Genomic DNA, 20,132 nt, shown 5'->3' with positions numbered 1-20,132 from the left:
GAGAGAAAGATATGGACACCGGTGTACACTGGAGCCGCTGGGATCCACCGTGAGGCACGGACACTCCGGGAGCTCCCGTTCACATTAGCTCATTTCGAATCTCTACACAAACCTTTCAGGGAGCCGGGCTGGACTGGCCCCACTTCACAGATGCCCACAGTCAGGCACTAACAGGCTACGCTGCCAGCCTAGGACCAAGGAACTAGCAGGTGACGCATCTGGGTCGCAAGCCCAGTTTCCCTAATGTCAAGTTCTAGAGTTTTCTGTGTGAGTGAGAGGAAGGCTGATGTCGATTCTAGCAGGCCAATCATTCAAACTCCACTTAGCCTGAGGCAGTTCAATAATTAAGATCACTTTTGGCTTATTTTTGGCTTTAGATGTCACCTGGTTGTTTTCATTTGCAGCCTCTTTCCAACATTTACATTTGGAACACTGTAAAAATTTGCTCTATTGAGAAGCATAATTAGAACCTTACCAAAAACACTTCAAATGAGTCTTAGATTTAGTTGAATCAAATTTCCCCTTCTACCTCTCTTTCTCTCTTAACCCATCCCTACCAGTGGCCTTGGGTACCTGAGTCTCCCGGGCTCAGGTAACCCTCCTAGGGCTGTATGACCTCACCACAGAAATCGCTGAAGTCAGCCTGTTCCCTTCACAGTACTATAGGGAGAAGGAAAAATCCCAGGGGCCTGTAAATAGTGCAAGAAACAGCACCCTACCCAACACTCTATTTAGCTCGGATGAAAAATGTACTCAGTGACAATGCAAAGTGCCCTGGGCAGCGACAGGAGGCAGCGATGTTCCTGTATCTCATTGCTTGTTGATTAATTACCAGGCTACACACAGAGCAACATGCACTGTGGAGTCTGGGGTGGAGCTGTGTGTGCCATGGGGTCGCTCCCTCTCTCCTGCTGCTTGTGCTGAACCAGAGAACCCTCCCGGCCAAGGGGTGAGAGGTGCCAGCAATAAACACTCCAGCCAGGTGGTGGAGACCAACCACGGACAGAGTGGCAGGCCACCTGTCACACCCAAGCTTCTCAAAGCCAGCTCTTACCACCTGGGGAGGCTCATGGAGAAAGGCCTTTCTCTCCTCTCTGTTTTGATGGCTGGCTTTTGTTTTTTGTTTTTGTTTCTACTGGGAAACCAAAAGGCTTGCCCTACAGTCCCAGACCCTGAGAGCGGGGTCTCTGTCCCTCCTAACTCAGTCACTCAAAGATCACTGATGGAGGCTTTGTTGTGTACATGTCACTGCGTGTGAGACCCTGGAAGAAGCTGAGGTCTGAGGGCTGCCCACCAGGAGCTCACAGGCCAGCTGAAGCGACAAGATCGTCCAACCAAGTAGAGGGAAGAAAGATAAGACGGGGTAACATCCTGGGGGGTTGTAGGGGACATCTGTCATTTGTGTCAGCTCTGTGGGCTGTCACTCTTCCGCAGTGCAGATGGTCCCCGAGGGGCTGGCTGTCACAAGTTCCTGTGTCCCCACCCCTAGCTGAGGACTGAATGAGGAAGCCAAACCTTTCGGCAGAGGATGTGCATTCCGCGTGGGGACACACAGCAAAGACACCGAGGCTCAAGAGGGTTTAACTTCCCCCGGGTTACCGTGTGGGAAAACTGAACCTTGAAACCAGGTCTGTCTGGCCCTAAGCATATGCTCTTCCCCATGGTGTCACTTTAACCTCCAGGAAATGAAGGAAACAAGGATGAAGAAGTAGAATCCATCTTCTCTATCCATTCATCTGCTGACGGACAGTTAGGTTACTCCCATATCTTGGCAATTGTAAATAGTGCTGCTCTGAACATTGTGGTGCATGTATCTTTTCGAATCAGTGTTTTTGTTTTTTGGATATATACCCAGGAGTGGAATTGCTGGGTTATATGGCAGACCTATTTTTAGTTTTTTGAGAAACCTCCATACTGTTCTTCACAGTGGCTGCACCAATTTACATTCCCACCAACAGTGTACAAGGGTTTCCTTTTCTCCACACCCTCTCCAGCATTTACTGTTTGTAGATTTTTTGATGATGGCCATTCTGACCAGTGTGAGGTGATATCTCATTGTGGTTTTGATTTGCATTTCTCTGATGATTAGTGATGTTGAGCATCTTCTCATATACCTGTTGGCCATCTGCATTTCCTCTTTGGAAAAATGTCTATTCGGTTCTTCTGCCCATTTTCTAATCAAGTCGCTTGTTTTTTTGACGTTGCGTTGTATGAGCTGTTTATATATGTTAACCCCTTATCAGTCATATCATTTGCAAATAAATATTTTCTCCCATTCAGTAGGTTGTCATTTCATCTTTTTTTTTTTTTTAAAGCATTGTTTACTTTGTTTATTTATTTATTTATTTTTGGCTGTGTTGGGTCTTCGTTTCTGTGCGAGGGCTTTCTCCAGTTGTGGCAAGCGGGGGCCACTCTTCATCGCGGTGCGCGGGCCTCTCACTATCGCGGCCTCTCTTGTTGTGGAGCACAGGCTCCAGACGCGCAGGCTCAGTAATTGTGGCTCACGGGCCCAGCTGCTCCGCGGCATGTGGGATCTTCCCAGACCAGGGCTCGAACCCGTGTGCCCTGCATTGGCAGGCAGACTCTCAACCACTGCGCCACCAGGGAAGCCCTCATCTTTTTTTTTGTAGATGGTTTCCTTTGCTATCAAAAGCTTTTAAGTTTAATTAGGTCCCATTTGTTTATTTTTGCTTTAATTTCCTTTGCTTTAGGACAAGGATCCCCCAAAATATTGCTACGATTTACGTCAAAGAGTGGTTTTGCCTATGTTTTCCTCTAGGAGTTTTATGATATCTGGTCTTACATTTAGGTCTTATCTATTTTGAGTTTATTTTGGTAGATGGTGTTAGAGAATATTCTAATTTACATGCAGCTGTCCAGTTTCCCAACACCACTTACTGAAGAGACTATCTTTTCTCCATTGTAAATTTTTGCCTCCTTTGTTATAGATTAACTGACCATAGTGCATGGGTTTATTTCTGGACTCTCTATTCTGTTCCATTGATCTATCTGTCTGTTTTGTGCCAGTACCATACTGTTTTGATTCCTATAGCTTTGTAGTATAGTCTGAAGTCAGGGAGCATGACTCCTACGGCTATTCAGGGTCTTTTGTGTTTCCATACAAATTTTAAAATTATTTGTTCTAGTTCTGTGAAAAATGCCATTGGTATTTTGATAGGTATTCCCTTGAGTCCACACACACACACACACACACACACACACACACACAATGGGAATACTACTCAGCCATAAAAAAAAGAATGAAATTTTGGCATTTGCAGCAACATGGATGGACTTGAGGGCATTATGCTAAGTGAAGTAAGTCAGAGAAAGACAAATACTGTATGATACCACTTATATGTGGAATCTAAAAAATACAACAAGCTAGTGAATATAACAAAAAAGAAGCAAACTCACAAATATAGAGAACAAACTAGTGGTTACCAGTGGAGAGAGGAAAGGGGAGGCAACCTGGGGGTAGGGAATTAAGAGGTACAAACTATTAGGTATAAAATAAGCTACAAGGATATATTGTACAACATGGAGAATATAACTGATGTTTTGTAATAACTATAAATGGAGTATAACCTTTAAAAAATGTGAATCACTATGTTGTACACCTGTAACTCATATGATAGCGTATACCAACTATACTTCAATTAAAAAAACACTAAATTTAGTTTTTAAAAAGTGGAACCCAGAGCTTCCCATAGGAACCCCTCTGTGGAACTGCCAGTGCCAAAAGATGACCTGGAATATGTTATCATGAAACTTAGAGTGGGAAGAAATCATTTGAAAAGAAGGACCAAATCTAGCCCTCAGCCCCTGATATTGAGCAACAGACTGAGGGTAGAAACTGTGCCTTATTTCACTTTTCTCCCAAGTGCCTAGCCCTTGTTTATCAAACAGTCTAATGCCACACCATTATCTCCTTGGAACAGCAGAATGATTAAGAGCACGGGCTTTCAAGTTGGATAGGTGTAATCCCCTTCATTGAAAAAAGGTGGCTTTTTACATGGAAATAATTGAAAACGAACTCTACCTCACACCATCAAAAATCAATACCAAATAGATTAAGAAAACAAATGTCAAGGCAAAATTTCAAAACTTTCAGAAGAACTACACAGCGAATACCTTAATGACCTTGGAATAGGATAGGATAAGATTTCTTAGTCAAGACACAAACATTGCTAATTATACAAGAAAAGATACATAAATATTGTAACAAAAAATTCATTTGTCAAAAGAGTCTCCAATGAAAGCAAAAATACAAGATACAAACTTGAAGAAAATATTGGAAATATATACAGCCAAAAAAGATTAGTTTCAAAAGTATATAAAGTACTCCTACAAATAAGAAAAACCTCAACTCAGCATAAAATCATAAAGAAGCATTTCATAGAACAAGAAACACACAGGGAACCAGTCAATTTAGCCTGTGGACATGGAGGAGTTAGTGAAATAAAATGAAGCAACATTTTGGGTTGGCTTCAAGTTTTAAATAAAAGTTGCATTTCATATTTATTTTGTAAATAAACACACATGATCAATAAACCTATAAAGAGATGTTCACATCACCAATAATCAGGAAGAGGCAGATAACATTTCGTCCCCATGAAATGCTGGTTTACATCCATTTGGTTGACAAATCTAAGAAGTCTGACAATACCAAGTGTTGGATATTGACAGGGTCTCATACACATTGCTGGTGGAAACTGAAAAACCATGTAACATTATCTTGTAAGGTTGAATGCCTGCACACCCAGCAAATCTACTAGGTATTCACCTAATTTCTGTAAGGATATACCCAAGAGAAAACTTAGCACGTGTATAAGGAGACACATATACAAAAAATAATCACGGCTGAACTTATCAAGATAGCAAAACACTGGAAACAATCTCAATACCCACTGAAAGAAGAATGCATAAATAAATCATAGTATATTCATAAAATGTGATATTCTATGGCATGAAAACAAAAGAGCCACTGAGGCATTCTTCCACATGGATGAATCTATGTTGAACAACCTGATAGACTTTTTATAAAGTTCAAAAACCATGCAAAATTAAAACTAAACCTAAGCTAAGCTAAATAATATGCCATTTAGGCACTTATTGCCATTTAAAAAAAAAAAAAAACACTTTCTAAAAGAGGCAGGGGAGGGCTTCCTTGGTGGCGCAGTGGTTAAGAATCCGCCTGCCAATGCAGTGGAAATGGGTTCGAGCCCTGGTCCAGGAAGATCCCACATGCTGCGGAGCAACTAAGCCCATGTGCCACAACTACTGAGCTTGCGCTCTAGAGCCCACAAGCCACAACTACTGAGCCCGCGTGACACAACTACTGAAGCCCGCACGCCTAGAGCCCGTGCTCTGCAACAAGAGAAGCCACCGCAATGAAAAGCCGGCGCACTGCAACGAAGAGCAGCCCCCGCTCGCCGCAACTAAAGAAAAGCCCACACGCAGCAACAAAGACCCAATGCAGCCAAAAGTAAAATAAATTAAAAATAAAATAAATTTTTTTAAAAATTAAAAAAAAAAGAGGCAGGGGAATGGTAAACACAGCATTCATGGTAGTGCTTATCTCTGGGAGGAGACAGGGATGGGAAAGAAGACAACACAAAGGCAACTATACATTATTGGTGATATTCTAGCCTTGCTTTGGGCAGGGGGCGGTCAGATGTTATTTATTATATTATTCAGCAGGCATACATGCATAAAATAAAGCAAAATAAAAGATGGCCTTCAGTGGACCAAAGGGGCTAATGTGTCATGAACCAAAGATTATGATTAATCCAATTCTGTGAAACTAAGATCCAGTCAATCAATCAATAGGAAATCCTGGGTACATTACACGCTACTTGTATGGGCCAGATTAAGTTGCTTTAATACATCTTAATCTCAGCCTTCTTGACTGTTGTATAAAACCATGAGCTATTATAAAGATTAACTGAGTAATAAATGGGAGCTAATATACTTTTTATAATAGCTTTATTGAGACATAACTCACATCCCATACAATTCACCCATTTGAAGTCTACAATTCAGTGGTTTTTAGTGTATTCAGAGTTGTGTAACCATCACCACAATCAATCTAAGAACCTTTTCACCACTCCAAAAAGAAACCCTGTACCCATTAGCAGTGATCCCCCCATGTCCCCCCATACCCCGCTACCCAGCCCTAGGCAACCACTAATCTACTTTCTGTCTCTATGGATTTGTCTGTTCTGGACATTTCATATAACAGGTAAAGGCAATCATATAATGTGTGGTCTTTTGTGATGGGAACCAATTTTTTTCCTCTTTTCCAGAAATTCTTACAGTGGAGCTGTGTGAATCCCTGTTGGCTGCTCATATTAATATCAGTTGTAATCAGGACCATCAACATAGTTTTCTTTTAAACAACTGAGCACTATCTAGCATCAAAACACTGCAATATGTTGTCTTATTCACACAAGTGTAACAACACCCTGTGAGGGAGGTGTACAGAAGCCAAGCTACTTGGTCACATGGGTAGTTACTGGTTCAAAGCAGGGATCCGTACCCATGTCTGTCTCTGGAGTCCAGGATCTGAACCACTACCTGACAATGCCTCTATATACGATGAAATGCTATTCTTCGGGGGTGGAAGGGAGTGTAATCAGCATCATTATAATACAATGACTTTTTCTGTTCTGGAGAAGCTAACTTGCAGTTTTCACTGGGATGGAGTAGGGTTAAGGGCTTGAGGTATTCTTTATCTGACTAAAGTGATATCCAATGTCGAACTTTTTCCTAGAAAAACTTACCTGTGGGAAGAGTGAAAATTATCACTCAGGAGAACACGTGCCAATGAATGAGTAGGAGACTGCTGACTTAAGGGGTGGTAAAACAGAGAGCTCGCTAAGTCCTTAATTACTGGTGTTAAGGATGAACCTTCCTGTTCTGACGTCCCTGTGGGTACCAAGTCAGAGAAACAGGAGCTGGTATTTTATGGGCATTGGGACAGATTTTCTCTAGTGTCCAGCAGCAACCACTGCATATTGGAAGTAAATGACAGATAACAAGGAAATGAGGAGGGGGGACCGGTGAAACCTAATTTGACTTAACACATATATTAAACTACTGTGAATATTGTTACTCTGCTAGGCCATGGAGATTCCAGAATTTCTACAAAGGAGGGTCAGTGTTTTAGTTGGAAGAAGGCAGTCAGGAGGGCATTTTGACACTAGTTTTACAAAGCAGATAACACTGTACTTACTTTGATTACATATTTATTTGGAGGAAGGGCTGTTGCTTTTGGAAATTTACCTTCCCACAGAAAGACACAAAATTCATGGCCCCTTTTTTTAGATTTTTAAGGAACCTCCATACTGTTCTCCATAGTGGCTGTATCAATTTACATTCCCACCAACAGTGAAAGAGGGTTCCCTTTTCTCCACACCCTCTCCAGTATTTGTTTGTAGATTTTTTGATGATGCCCATTCTGACTGGTGTGAGGTGATGCATCATTGTAGTTTTGCTTTGCATTTCTCTAATGATTAATGATGTTGAGCATCCTTTCATGTGTTTGTTGGCAATCTGTATATCTTCTTTGGAGAAACGTCTATTTAGGTCTTCTGCCCATTTTTGGATTGGGTTGTTTCTTTTTTTGATATTGAGTTGCATGAGCTGCTTATATATTTTGGAGACTAATCCTTTGTCAGTTGCTTTGTTTGCAAATATTTTCTCCCATTCTGAGGGTTGTCTTTTCATCTTGTTTATGGTTTCCCTTGCTGTGCAAAAGCTGGCATATACCCTGAGAAAACCATAATTCAAAAAGAGTCATGTACCACAATGTTCATTGCAGCACTATTTACAATAGCCAAGACATGGAAGCAACCTAAGTGTCCATCAACATATGAATGGATAAAGAAGATGTGGCACATATATACAATGGAATATTATTCAGCCATAAAAAGAAATGAAATTGAGTTATCTGTAGTGAGGTGGATGGACCTAGAGTCTTTCATACAGAGTGAAGTCAGAAAGAGAAAAACAAATACCATATGCTAACACATATATATGGAATCTAAAAAAAAAAAATGGGGGCTTCCTTGGTGGCTCAGTGGCTAAGAATCTGCCTGCCAATGCAGGGGACACGGGTTCGAGCCCTGGTCCGGAAAGATCCCACATGCCGCGGAGCAACTAAGCCCATGCGCCACAACTACTGAGCCCGTGTGACACAACTACTGAAGCCCGCGTGCCTAGCGCTCGTGCTCCGCAACAAGAGAAGCCACCGCAATGAGAAGCCCGCGCACCGCAATGAAGAATCACCTCTGCTCACCACAACTAGAGAAAAGCCTGCGCGCAGCAACAAAGACTCAATGCAGCCAAAAATCAAATAAATTAAATTAATTAAATTAATTAAAAAAAAAGTTTCCTCCTTTAAAAAAAAAATTGGTTCTGATGAACCTAGGGGCAGGACAGGAATAAAGACACAGACGTAGAGAATGGACCTGAGGACACAGGGAGGGGCAAGGGTAAGCTGGGACAAAGTGAGAGAGTGGCATGGACATATATACACTACCAAATATAACACCGATAGCTAGTGGGCAGCAGCTGCATAGCACAGGGAGATCAGCTCAGTGCTTTGTGACCCCCTAGAGGGGTGGGATAGGGAGGGTGGGAGGGAGACGCAAGAGGGAGGGGATATGGGGATATATGTATTCGTACAGCTGATTCACTTTGTTATACAGCAGAAACTAACACAACATTGTAAAGCAATTATCCTCCAATAAAGATGTTAAAAAAAAAAGAATTCAAGGCCCCTTCTTCCTTACTTAGCCTCAAGGGAGCTTAACAGGGCCTGATTAAGCAAGGAAGGTCATCAAACTTTCTTGGACAGCTCAGAAATCCCTGGGGTTGAGTTGAGTTTTCGGTGAAGGGTTCATGTTGGTGTCAAACCAGTTCCCACCATCTTGTCACCGTGCACACTGACAGCCAGGGGACACGCACTCAGGTCTGAGACCTGAAGAAAGAAACACCTGGCTGTGATTACCTGCAACTATACAGTTAACTTTTTATTAAATAGTTTCATGATCTGTTTCTAGGAGCGCGGGGACTTCAAAAGGAGCCCAGGCTCTAAGGGTCCACCTTTCTGTGTCTGTCCTCGGGCCTGGCCTCCTTCCTACTATCTACCACAGAGGCTTCTAGCTTTTTCCTCTTTGCTGAGCACCCAGGATGCCTTTTTCTTTTTCCCTGTACAAGTGGACAGTAAGGCACTGAGTCATGTGACAATTTCAGCCCAACATGGCACGGTGATTCTCAGTCTGCCCCAAATCCCAACTACAGGGAAGAGAGACCTGACTTCATACCTGACTTAATCAGAGGAACATTCCTCCCGCTCAGAGAAAAAATAAAATAGTCTTGGAAGGAATCAAACTCTAAGCTAGCTAGTTCCCGACAATAAGAGAAAAGTCACTAGTGGCTGGTGTGTGTATATGAAGGGCTCAAGTTGCCTCAGTTTATTCTCACCTGGAGCAGGTTTGGCCAGAGGCTGGGTGGTAATTTAAAGCAATAAAGATGGAGACTATGAAAGAATTATATTAAATCTGGGGTGACCCAGAGCTTTTTTTCCAAAACTCACTAGTATTGATACATAAGCCCCAAGAGGGCACGGATTTTGTTGTGTGGAACTTACAAGGTTCTCAATAAAAGATTATTACATGAATGCATGAAAGCCGATAGGGACTAATGCCGTGGATGATGGATAAACCCGTTTCCATCTGCTGATAGGATTTAGAGCATGGAGAGAAGCCTTCCACGCCAGGGAGGCGTCTGCACCCATCACTACCAGCACCAAGCCACCCCTACAGCCACTGCGAGTACTGCTAAGTACACTAATTGCTATCATTGTCTGTTCTACACCAGATATCACACTAGGCAATTTACATTGACACTCACATTTAAGCTGAACTTCACAATAACCATGTGAGGTAGGTATCACCATTCCCATTTTATAGATAAGGAAACTAAAGCTCACAGAAGTAACCTGTTCACAGTCTCACGGTTAATAAACAGCAAAGTAAGGATTTTAATGTAGATCTGACTGACCCCAAAGCTCATTATTTTTTTTACTACACTACCAAGAAGTAAGGGGGAAAGTGAGGCCTATTTGTGTGTTGTTATTAAAAAGGGATAGATGCAAGAGGGAGGAGATAGGACACAAGAGGGAGGAGATATGGGGATATATGTATATGTATAGCTGATTCACTTTGTTATACAGCAGAAACTAACACACCACTGTAAAGCAATTATACTCCAATAAAGATGTTAAAAAAGAGAAAATAAGGGAAACCATGTGCCTTGCCATGAGAAAAAAAAGAATCATCCCCAGTCAACTCCAACATGAGTCAATCATTTCCATGTTAATGTTATTATTTATGGTATTGGTGCTGTGGGTTACTATTATATTCTTCTAGAATTCATCTCAAGTTTGTAATACATGATCAGACATTTGTATGGGTTCTCACTAATTTATATACAGTGTCAGGCATAGAGGAGTCATGTCTTCTGGTGCATGCTCTATCATACTTAGAAGAATGTTAGTCACTGTGTAGAAAGGTCAAGAATCTGACACTTAAAGACTATTTAAATAGTTCCTTGATGCAACATACTTATTAACTGATTATTGTGAAAGATTATGAACCATATTATGCCACCCCTGGAAATGATATATCATTTCACCATATAATTACCAAATTACATTATAATACATGAATCAGGCATTATCAATGCATCCAATGATTTACAGAGCCAAATGTCAGTCTTCTAGAAAAGAGATGACATGGCATGGTAGATAGGCATCCAATATAAAACGGCAGGTGGTCTCCTTGGTCTGCTAAATATCAGAGAGACTAGAAATCTGCACAAGATGTTGATACAAAAATGAATACAACCCTCACCATTTAGTGAAAGAGAGAAGGCAGAACTGGGATGACAGGGGCTAATGCGGAAAAGATGAAAACAACCTTTTCCCAATCTCCTCTCCTGGCTCTAGGCTAAGCTCTCAAAAATCCATGTCAATGGACCCATAGTTCCTTAACTAATTAATAAGTTAATGCAATTTTTAAAAAACCACCTTGACCCACATTTTCCTCCATCTAGTGACCTATCTCTCAGATCACCTTTCCAGCAAAATTCTTCAAGAGTTGTTCTTATGAACTTTCTTTTCTCCAGTTCTCTCTCAAACCACTGAAACTGCTCTGAACGTGTCACCAGTGACCTCTGAGCTGTCAGATGCAATGGTCAACCCTGTCCTTGACCTCCCAGTTATACCTGATAGTCAATCACCCTCTCCTCCAAGAAAACACTTCACTTCCAGAATATCAGTCTCACTTCCTTTTTTCAGTCTCCTCAGCATCTTCCTAATTCCTTCAACCCCTAGAAGCTGGAGACCCCCAAGTTTCAGTCCTTGGAATGCTTTTGTTCTCTAGGCGATCTTACCCAGTCCTTCCTGTTCAAATACAGTCTAAGTATCAACAGCCCCACATTCACATCTACAAGTCTGACCACTCCCTGAATGCCGGACTGACTCACCTTCTGCCCACTCTACATCTCCATTTGGATATCGAATAGGCATTTCAAACCTTACTTGTCCCAAACTGAACTTCTGATTCTCCCTACCCGCCAAATCTACTTCATTGATAATCATCTTAACTCAGCTGATGCAACTCCATTCTCTTGATTGTTCTAGCCAAATACCTTAGTGCCATCCTCGACAATTCCATTTCTCCCACATGTCTTAGGAAATCCCATTGGCTCTACCATAAACATATTTCCTGATTCTAAGCATCCCCCTGCATCTCATAGCTGCTGCCCCAGTTGAAGCCATGACTATCTTTTATTTTAAATTTTTTTTTTTTTTTAATTTTGGCTGCGTTGGGTCTTCGTTGCTGCGCGTGGGCTTTCTCTAGTTGCGGCGAGCGGGGGCTACTCTTCATTGCAGTGCACAGGCTCCTCATTGTGGTGGCTTCTCTTGTTGCGGAGCACGGGCTCTAGGTGCGTGGGCTTCAGTAGTTGTGGCACACAGGCTCAGTAGTTGTGGCTCGCGGGCTCTAGAGCGCAGGCTCAGTAGTTGCGGCGCACGGGCTTAGTTGCTCCGTGGCATGTGGGATCTTCCCGGACCAGGGCTCGAATCCCTGTCCCCTGCATTGGCAGGCAGACTCTTAACCACTGCGCCACCAGGGAAGTCCGTGGAGGGAGTGAATCTTGAAGAGCAGGTAAGAATTAACCAGGCAGGTGACAACGGAAGAGGATTCTGGGCAGAGGAAGTGGCAACTGGACACCACTCGAGGCCTGAGAGAACTCGGCAGATTCAGTAACTTACAAGTAGTTCTAAATGACTCTGAAGGACCCTCCCCATTAATATTCATGTCCTTTCAAGGATCTCTTGCAAAGCGGGACCCCTTCATCCCGGGGTTATCAAGCCGTTGCTCGACTTGTTCTAGGGAGAGTCTTGAAGTCTGAGTTGGCTAATTGCTGCCCGGCTTAACAGGTCCCACCTGAGGACCAGAAGCTGGGGGTGGCGGGTAAGGTAGGAGGCGGAGGTCGAAGAGGAGAGAGGAGCTCTCAGATTGATCCCGTGAGTTCATTACCCTGGAAAGGTGGGTCCAGGAGAGCCCTGTCTGTTGCCCGTGCGACTCAGCAGCCTCAGCCTGGCACCCACACCGAGTCGGTCGAAGGAAGCAGAGCTCCACAAGGCCTGATGAGAGAGGCTGTAAAGCGCTCACTGACATGCACTGCAGAACCATCCACGGTCCTAGCAAGATGCTTCAAAACCAGGCCCAGAACTAATACAAAAAGAGGGCGTCTTGATCCCAGTTCACAGTGCATGTGGGCAGGCCACAAAGCGCCTGCCAGGAGGCCTTAGTTCCACGCAAACTGGGAAGCTAAGTCCCACTGCACGTGCGGCCCATCAGTAGCGGTCCACCGGCTCCCACAGGCTCTGGGATTTAGATCCTCAGCCTCCACAATGAGGCCGCTTCACACTTCTCTTGCTTCTCCCACTGAAGCACCCCGAAGTGCTTTCCCAGGGAGGGTTCTCTGTCCCATTAGGTGGATGAGGCTCAGAGAAGCCAAGTCAGTTCCTGAGGAACTGAGACCCAGACCTCCCAGGCTAGCGTGGCTATTGGATGGCGCACTCCCAGAGACGCAGAGGACAGCAGAGGCCATGGTGCCAGCCTTCCTGCGTGGGAACTGAGGCAGACAAAGGAGACAGGCAGGCAGGTGTGGGGCGCTGCAGATCCATCAGCAGAGCAGGAAGAACAACTCAGAGCACATGTCCCCCCCAGGGGGCGTCAGTGGCATTTCTTTGTAAATGAACGACATTTAGTGGTAGCTAGTAGGGCAAGTAGGTTAGTAGCTGTCTAATCATAAAATGCTGGAGTTGGAAGGGGCCCTGGGAGACGTCAATCGGATTTCTTTTGTTTTCTGGTGAGGAAATAGATTCAGAAAGACTAACTCGCTGCCCAAGGTCACACAGCTGACTCAGGCCAGAGCGAGGACGGGGGCCTGTGCATCTTCAGCATCGACCTCGTGCTCTTTCCAATGCCAGACATTCTTACAATAATTACCTGTTCTCTGATGGCACCTTGAAACAAGGTAAACGTCAGCCAGCTTCTCCCCTCTGCTTTCCTGCCATCGGAACAGACATGGTGTGGAGAAACCAGGAGCGAAGGGGTCGTGTGCCCTGCTCGGACCTGTAACCTAGGACTCAAAACCCCCTGAATCTTCCACTCATTTGGTCTTGGAGCCAAAATTAGCACAGTCATGGGAAGAAAGGCTGGGAAATCTCAGAGCGGTTCTTGGACAGCCAGCTTCTGGGAGCTGGTGAACCTGCTCTCACCAATGTGGCCAGGCCCACTCCCGGGCAGGGCGCTAAGGGAGACGTGTCTGGGACAGTGTTCTCAGGCTTCCTGCCTGGGCCTTCCACGATCATGGCTCTGGGCAGAGGCGGCAGCTGCCAGCGGGAGGCTCTCCCATCACTCCCCCACCAGGTGTTCTTCCCAGCAACCACAGCAGCTTGGCAGGGAGAGCCACCACGGGGTGCTGGGCGGGCAAAGAGGTGCAGCTCTCTCTCCTCTGCCATCCAGGTGTCCACAGATGGGTTATGGATCTGCCCCTCCCTTAACAAATAAACAGGCCTTTTGCAGGCTGAGTAATCCCACACGGGATAAGCCAGACTGTCAGTTATCCAGCTTTCCCAGACAGGGTCTAACCTCCCTAGTCCCGGATCACAGAGCCAAGCCCAATTCCCGTAAGGAGCAGTGTTTCTAGAAGGCTGGCCATGCTGGGGGCGGCGGCGAGGCCGCACGTCCCCCCCATGCAGTCACAGGGAACCAGGTAGTCCCGGGAGCCGCCACTCGTCCTTTAGACCCCCGCCACCTGCCCGCGGCGGCAAACGTCCCCTGCAGCTCCCCCAGCCTGCGCGCTCGTGCTTCTGCGCAGCTGCTGCCCATCCTCCCGTTCAGCCCCGCGACAGCAGAGAGTGACACGCGGACAAGAGGGCTGAAGGAAGGAAAACGCCCCCTTGCTGAGAACGGCCTCGGCCCCAGACCTCTCCACCCTTCTCCTGACAGCCTTCTAGCCTCAGGAAAACAGGCCAGGAGGCAGGCTCTTGGGCCATTTTCCTCTTTTTTCTGATTCCCGTCCAGTGCCTGGCCTCTGAGTGAGAGGGGCAGTCTGGCCGGGTCCTGACAGGTGAAGAAGGGGCGCCGGCCGCGGGACAAAGGCCAGGTTAGGAGCTAAGTCCTTGAGCCCAACGGTCACCTGTGCCACCTATGAGAGAGAGAGCCCGTGGAGCACTAGACCAGGAATCAGATGTCGTGGGGTCACTTGCTTAGATGTCACTTACCTTTCTGAACCTCAGTTTCCTCATCTGCAAAATGGGGACAGGAACACCTCCCCTCCCCACCTCACCTGACTATGAGCATTTAGTGAGTCTGAATAAAGGAAAGCTTGAACACGCTGCGGAGGGCTCCACCCCCACGCCAGATCCGTCCTCACCTTGTTCCTGTGGGCAGTCGCTTCCAGACACTGCTGAGTGACAAGTGGGCTCCCACCCGATGGAGGGTAGACGAGGTGGGCCCTGGGGTTCCCATTTGCCCTCCTTCCTTCCTACACATATTCTACAAGCGTAGTACCAGGCACCGTTCAAAGGCGCAACAGACAAAATCCCTAACGTCAAGGGGGCGGGCAGCAGAACTAACGTCCCTGATGCCAACGGCCTGATTCAGGAGAGATACACTTTGGGACAACACACCGTCTCAGGCTTCAACAAGCCCCTGATTGATAAATACCAGTAATGACGGGAGAGCTTTCTGGATCTTTCAGGCCCAAACACCAGCTGAGAAGCTGGGGAAACCAGCAATCCAACTCTCTGCGAGTGGTCGCCCACCTCCCACCTTCTGACTGCACACAAGCCTGGTTTTCAGCGCCGGGTCACGCTGGGGTGAGCCGTCAATCTGGGCGCTGGAGCTGCTCACCTCTGACTTAGTCACAACCTCCAGGTTTGTTAACTCCCAAGCGATGAATTGGCACTTTTCACCGAGGGATGACTACTGGACCCTTGAAAGCCTCATTAAGCTCCGTGACTTAATGACTCTCCTGTTTAATGGCAGCAAAAGCCGTTTAAGTGGCCACAGCTGCCAGGAACTGGGGGAAAAGAGTGAAACTTTGCGAGCAGGTCGGGAGCAGCGGCAGTGATCCCCGGCCCGCCGCCCCTCCCCCGCCCTGATCTAGGCCTGTTCTGACAGCTCCCGGAGCCGGTCCCGCGGGAGAGCAGCGGGGCTGCTCCTTTCCCTCTCCGCGGCGCTCTCCTCCAGCCCATCTTTTGCCGCAGGGGGAAGGAAGAACAATCAAGCATTGTCTTGCTCAGGCCCGGTGTGTCAGGGCCTCCTGGAATAAATGTTATTTGCCTGGGAGGGGAACTGGCGGGGAGACAGCTCCCAGAGTAGGGTCAGGGCTGCGGAGGAGGAGACAGGACGGCGGTGATGCTTGGGTTTGGTTTTATTGTGAGTTTAATCTTTTTCTCCCTTAGTTCTGCACATTTCCCCCGCCTCCCCACCCAGAACAGGCCATTAAGCAGGAAGCCAGTGCTGTACAGGGGCTCTGCTAAGAAGAAACAAAAGGGATTTTCTGCGGCGTGTGCCCCTGGTCACTCCCTGCCCAGCTCCGGGTGAGCAAAGGGTGTGCATTCTGGGGACTCTCGAAGGCTGCAAAGAACATCACGGAGTGGCCCATCTGCCATGGCAGCCCCTCGGCACCCAGATGTGGTTTACGGCTCTGTCCCTAAACTCCTCAGCAAGTACTGCCAGGGCAGCAGCCCCCCCTGTGGGTCTGGGGAGACTGGGGCCCCAGATATCAGAGGCGGTCAGCATTTGTTGAATTCCTATTCAAAAAATGCATCTCCCTTCTCCTTCGTGTCTTTTGCCCCTGGAAAGCCTCGTGTCTCTCCAGAATAAAGAACTCAAGACCAACCATTTAATATGAGACAGACATTTGAGGGGCCGCTCCAGAAAGGCCAAGCCCCCTGGCCGTCTCAGGAGAAGGAGGGGGTAGGAAACACAGGGCCGTGATGCCTGTGACAGCCACCGAGCCCTGGGGCAGCGAAGGGGCACCCTGCTGTGCAGTCAGAAGTCCCCCTTTCCTGACCACGAACCTTTCCTTCATCCTTAAAATCCAATCTGAGAACAAGCTACCTACCCAACAGCCATGACAATAGCTACCGATGATTAAGTGCATACTGTATATCGGGCATTGTGCTAAGTGCATTAAGTATATCATCTCATTTAACAGAACGATACCTGTTCAGTCCAATTCCATAGGTTAGAAATGAAGCTTGGAGAGGGTTCGGAACTGGTCCAAGCTTACACAGTTACTAAGAAGGCTTCAAACCCACCTCTACCTGCCCCCAAAGTCCTAACCGCTCAGAGGCCCTTCCCAGAAGTGGGGATGGATTTGGAAAACTCTCCCACACCCCTGGTGCCACTTCCCCCTGTCAGCCAGGACACACCTTTGCCAAGGAGGGTGCACTCTAGGACCGTGGCTCTTTGGGCCATCCTGCCACCTTCACGCGCTGGGGATCCTTTGTTCCCAGAGGGCAGAGCCCCTGTCTATGTACTTTACTCAATTATTTTTGTATACAAAATAGTTCAGTGCCTTGCTCAGTGCCATGTACAATTAGAGATTTAATACACGCTTTTTAAGGGTGATAAGGATCTCACCAGCCCAGCCAGCGAAATAAACATTGCCCCCCCCCCCTCAAGGAGAAACAAAGAGCCAGAGAAGGCTGAGCCACCCCGGGCACTCAGCACGGTGCTGGAAAGCATAGGCGCGTGAGTCCAGACCTGGCTCACACGCTAGCCAGCTGACCTTGGGAAGCCAAGGTTCTTCAAATGTGGGGGAAGGTCACAACGCAAACACAATAACCTTACAGGTAACCGTGAAGATTCGGGGAGAACGTGCCCACAAAGCTCCTAGCAGTCTTACCTGGCAGAGCAGGTGTTCAATGTTGGTTTCCTTACTCAGTGCATCTTCTTTCTTTCAATGGAGCTCTCATCATGAAAGAATCTTGAGTCACCTCTGCCTTGGGGACATTCCCATCACCAACCACTGCTGGCACTCTCAGTGCCTCAGTTTCTGCATCTGTAAAATGGCAAGGAACAGATGACTGAATATACATTAAGTCCTTAGAATGGTGCCTAGTACATAGTAGTTATTAAATAATTACAGGTATTTTATAAACGTTGTTGTTACTGTTAGTCTCTCTCAAAGTTTTGTGAGGAATACATGAGATGACGTATGTGAAAACATGTTATAACCTGCAAGGATGAGCACGCGTACACACTGAGAGGGTGAGAGGGGAAAAGACCTGGCCTCAGACATGTATTTGAACAGTTTCAAAACCCTCCTCATGAAACATGGAACCACTCCTCCAAAAAAGCAGTCATTCACCTTCTGGTTTTGTTTGTTTGTTCTATTTCAATTTAGACCAGATCTTTCACATTATGTATCTAACTGTTTGCATTTCATTTAGGTATCCTCCATCACCGCATACCATGGGCAACGTTAAAGAAGCAGCACCTGGTCTAAGCAGTCCTTGGATGCCTTAGTGTGTATTCTCTATACAGTTAAGCTCTGTCTCTCCCTCTCAGGTAATCCAGGCAGGCAAGCCACCCAGTGAGGGGGAGTTGCTGCTAGCGGATTAATGGCTGAAAGCCCACTAATACCACTCCTCAAGGGCTCGTAGCAAAAGCTCCTGGGCCCACATTTGGCCAGGTTTAGAGTGTGTCTGTTCAATTAGCCAAACAAGAGTCACTGAGTGCGACTTTGTGCCCAGCACCGTGATAGAAACCACGGGGTACGTAAAGGAAGTGCCTATGCCATGGGCCCTGCCCTTATGAAGATCACCTGACTGATGGAATAAGACGGAAGAAAATGAAACAATGAGAGAATCATAAAAAGCAGTGACATAATGAAGGGTTAGACTTTATGGCCCAGAATATAAACACTGGACCACGGAGTAAAGGGAGATGGGTGAAGGCTAGCGAGGGAGGGGAAAGCCTCGTGCAGGAAGAGGTTTGTCAGCTGGGCCCTGCTGGATGTGTAGGAGTCGCATTGGTGTAAGGGAGAGTGGCATTCCAAGTTGGGAAAACTGAGAGAAATCTAGGAGGCAGAAGGGCTGTTTATAGGACAGAGGTGAACCAGGCATGTCTGCAGCAGGAGTGCAGCCTAACTGCCAAACCTGTCACTGCTTTGCAAGAACCAGGAAAATGAATTCCTATTGGTAATAAAACTAGTTGAAGGTGGTCTGGTTTGTCCTATTTTTGCCCCCCCACATTAGCTACAGGCGAAATTTAGCAAGTCACTTGACCCCTGGCAGAGTCGCTCTCCTCCCCTGTAAAATGGGGATGGTAATACATGTCTATCAGTAAGGGTGAGAAGTAAAAGGTGGTGATTCCCAGGGGTAAGTGCTAAGAGACAGGTAATGAGGGCAGTTCTCCCCCCAACTCTCAGGCGGTGTCCCCCCCGCTCACGCAAGGACGGAGAACCCGGCTCTGTGTGTTTCCTGCTGTTGACCTTGATCCACAAGGGGGTGCAGGAGGAGCCTGCCTCAGGCCCACCCCCCAGGAAGCACGATCGCCCCTGACCGCGTGGGGACAGAGCGGATACCCTCCAACTTGACGGCGCCCTTCGGAGCCGGGGCTTTCTGAACCGAGCCAGGGGTCCCGGCCAGGGAAGGGAATCCTCCTACTGCCTTGCCACTCTCTCCTCTCTCCTCCTCGAGAGGACAGGGAGGTGGGAATGGCCTAAGGAGAACTTCTCACAAGTGCTGACTGGCCCGAGGAAACAAAGGTGGCGGGGTCAGGAGTCGCCCGGCGGCATCGGAGCGCAGCTCAGAGAGGCGCCCGAGGAAGAAACGAGTGTGTTTGTGAGCAGGGGCCGCGGGGGCTGCTCGGGTGGGAAACAAACCACGGACTGAGACGCGCTGGAAGGAAGCAGCAGCTAACGCACCCGCCCCGCACCCCCTGAAAGTGCCCTCGGCCAGCCTTCAGGGCCCCGAGTCCAAGTTTCCACCACAGACCCAGGGCCGAGGCTGTTCCCAAAGCGCTCGATAGTTGTTTCCCCACCGCGCCTCGCGCAGATCCGCGGCTCAGCGCACCTGCCCTCTCCTCCCATCCGGCCGCCCAGACGGAATCGCTGAGAAGGGAGCGTGGCCGCGGTGTCCGAGGACGCTGACCGCAGCGCGGAGCCCGGCTATGCGGCCGGAGGGCACCGCCGGGACTCGGGTTCCCGGGGCTCCGCGCCGGCCTCCTTCCTCCCGCGCCGGGGAGCGCGCGGCGGCGGCGGCGGCGGCGGCGGCGGCGGCGTCCGCACCGCGCAAGGGACCCTCCGCGGCGGCCGCGGGATGCGCGGCTCCTGCGCACGCGCGCGTCCACTGCCCGCAACTCCGCGCTGCGCCCTCGGCGTGTGGGGGGGGGGGGGGGCGGCACGACAGGCCGTGTGCGTCCGCGTGTGCGTGTCTGCGCGAGCGCGCACGTGTGAGCCCGTGCGTGTCGGTGCATGTGCGTAGCCGTGCGTGCACGTGAGCACGAGCGAGGGTTGCGAGGCAG

General features: G+C 47.7%; 1 long non-coding RNA gene across 1 annotated transcript in view; it reads right to left on the bottom strand.

The window, feature by feature from the left end:
• The window catches only part of LOC132370283 (uncharacterized), a 97,761-nt gene extending 77,927 nt beyond the window's left edge, over positions 1-19,834 (bottom strand). Inside the window, exons 1-2 of the long non-coding RNA XR_009504535.1 lie at positions 19,682-19,834; positions 17,509-17,664 (exon numbers count right to left, since the gene is read on the bottom strand). This is a non-coding gene — a long non-coding RNA (uncharacterized LOC132370283). The remainder of the gene's footprint in view (positions 1-17,508; positions 17,665-19,681) is intronic.
• Positions 19,835-20,132: the final 298 nt, after the last annotated feature.

The sequence above is a fragment of the Balaenoptera ricei genome, chromosome 8 (genome assembly GCF_028023285.1).
Source record: "Balaenoptera ricei isolate mBalRic1 chromosome 8, mBalRic1.hap2, whole genome shotgun sequence".
NCBI classification, from domain to species: domain Eukaryota; kingdom Metazoa; phylum Chordata; class Mammalia; order Artiodactyla; family Balaenopteridae; genus Balaenoptera; species Balaenoptera ricei.
This window is presented reverse-complemented; position numbering and strand designations above follow the sequence as displayed.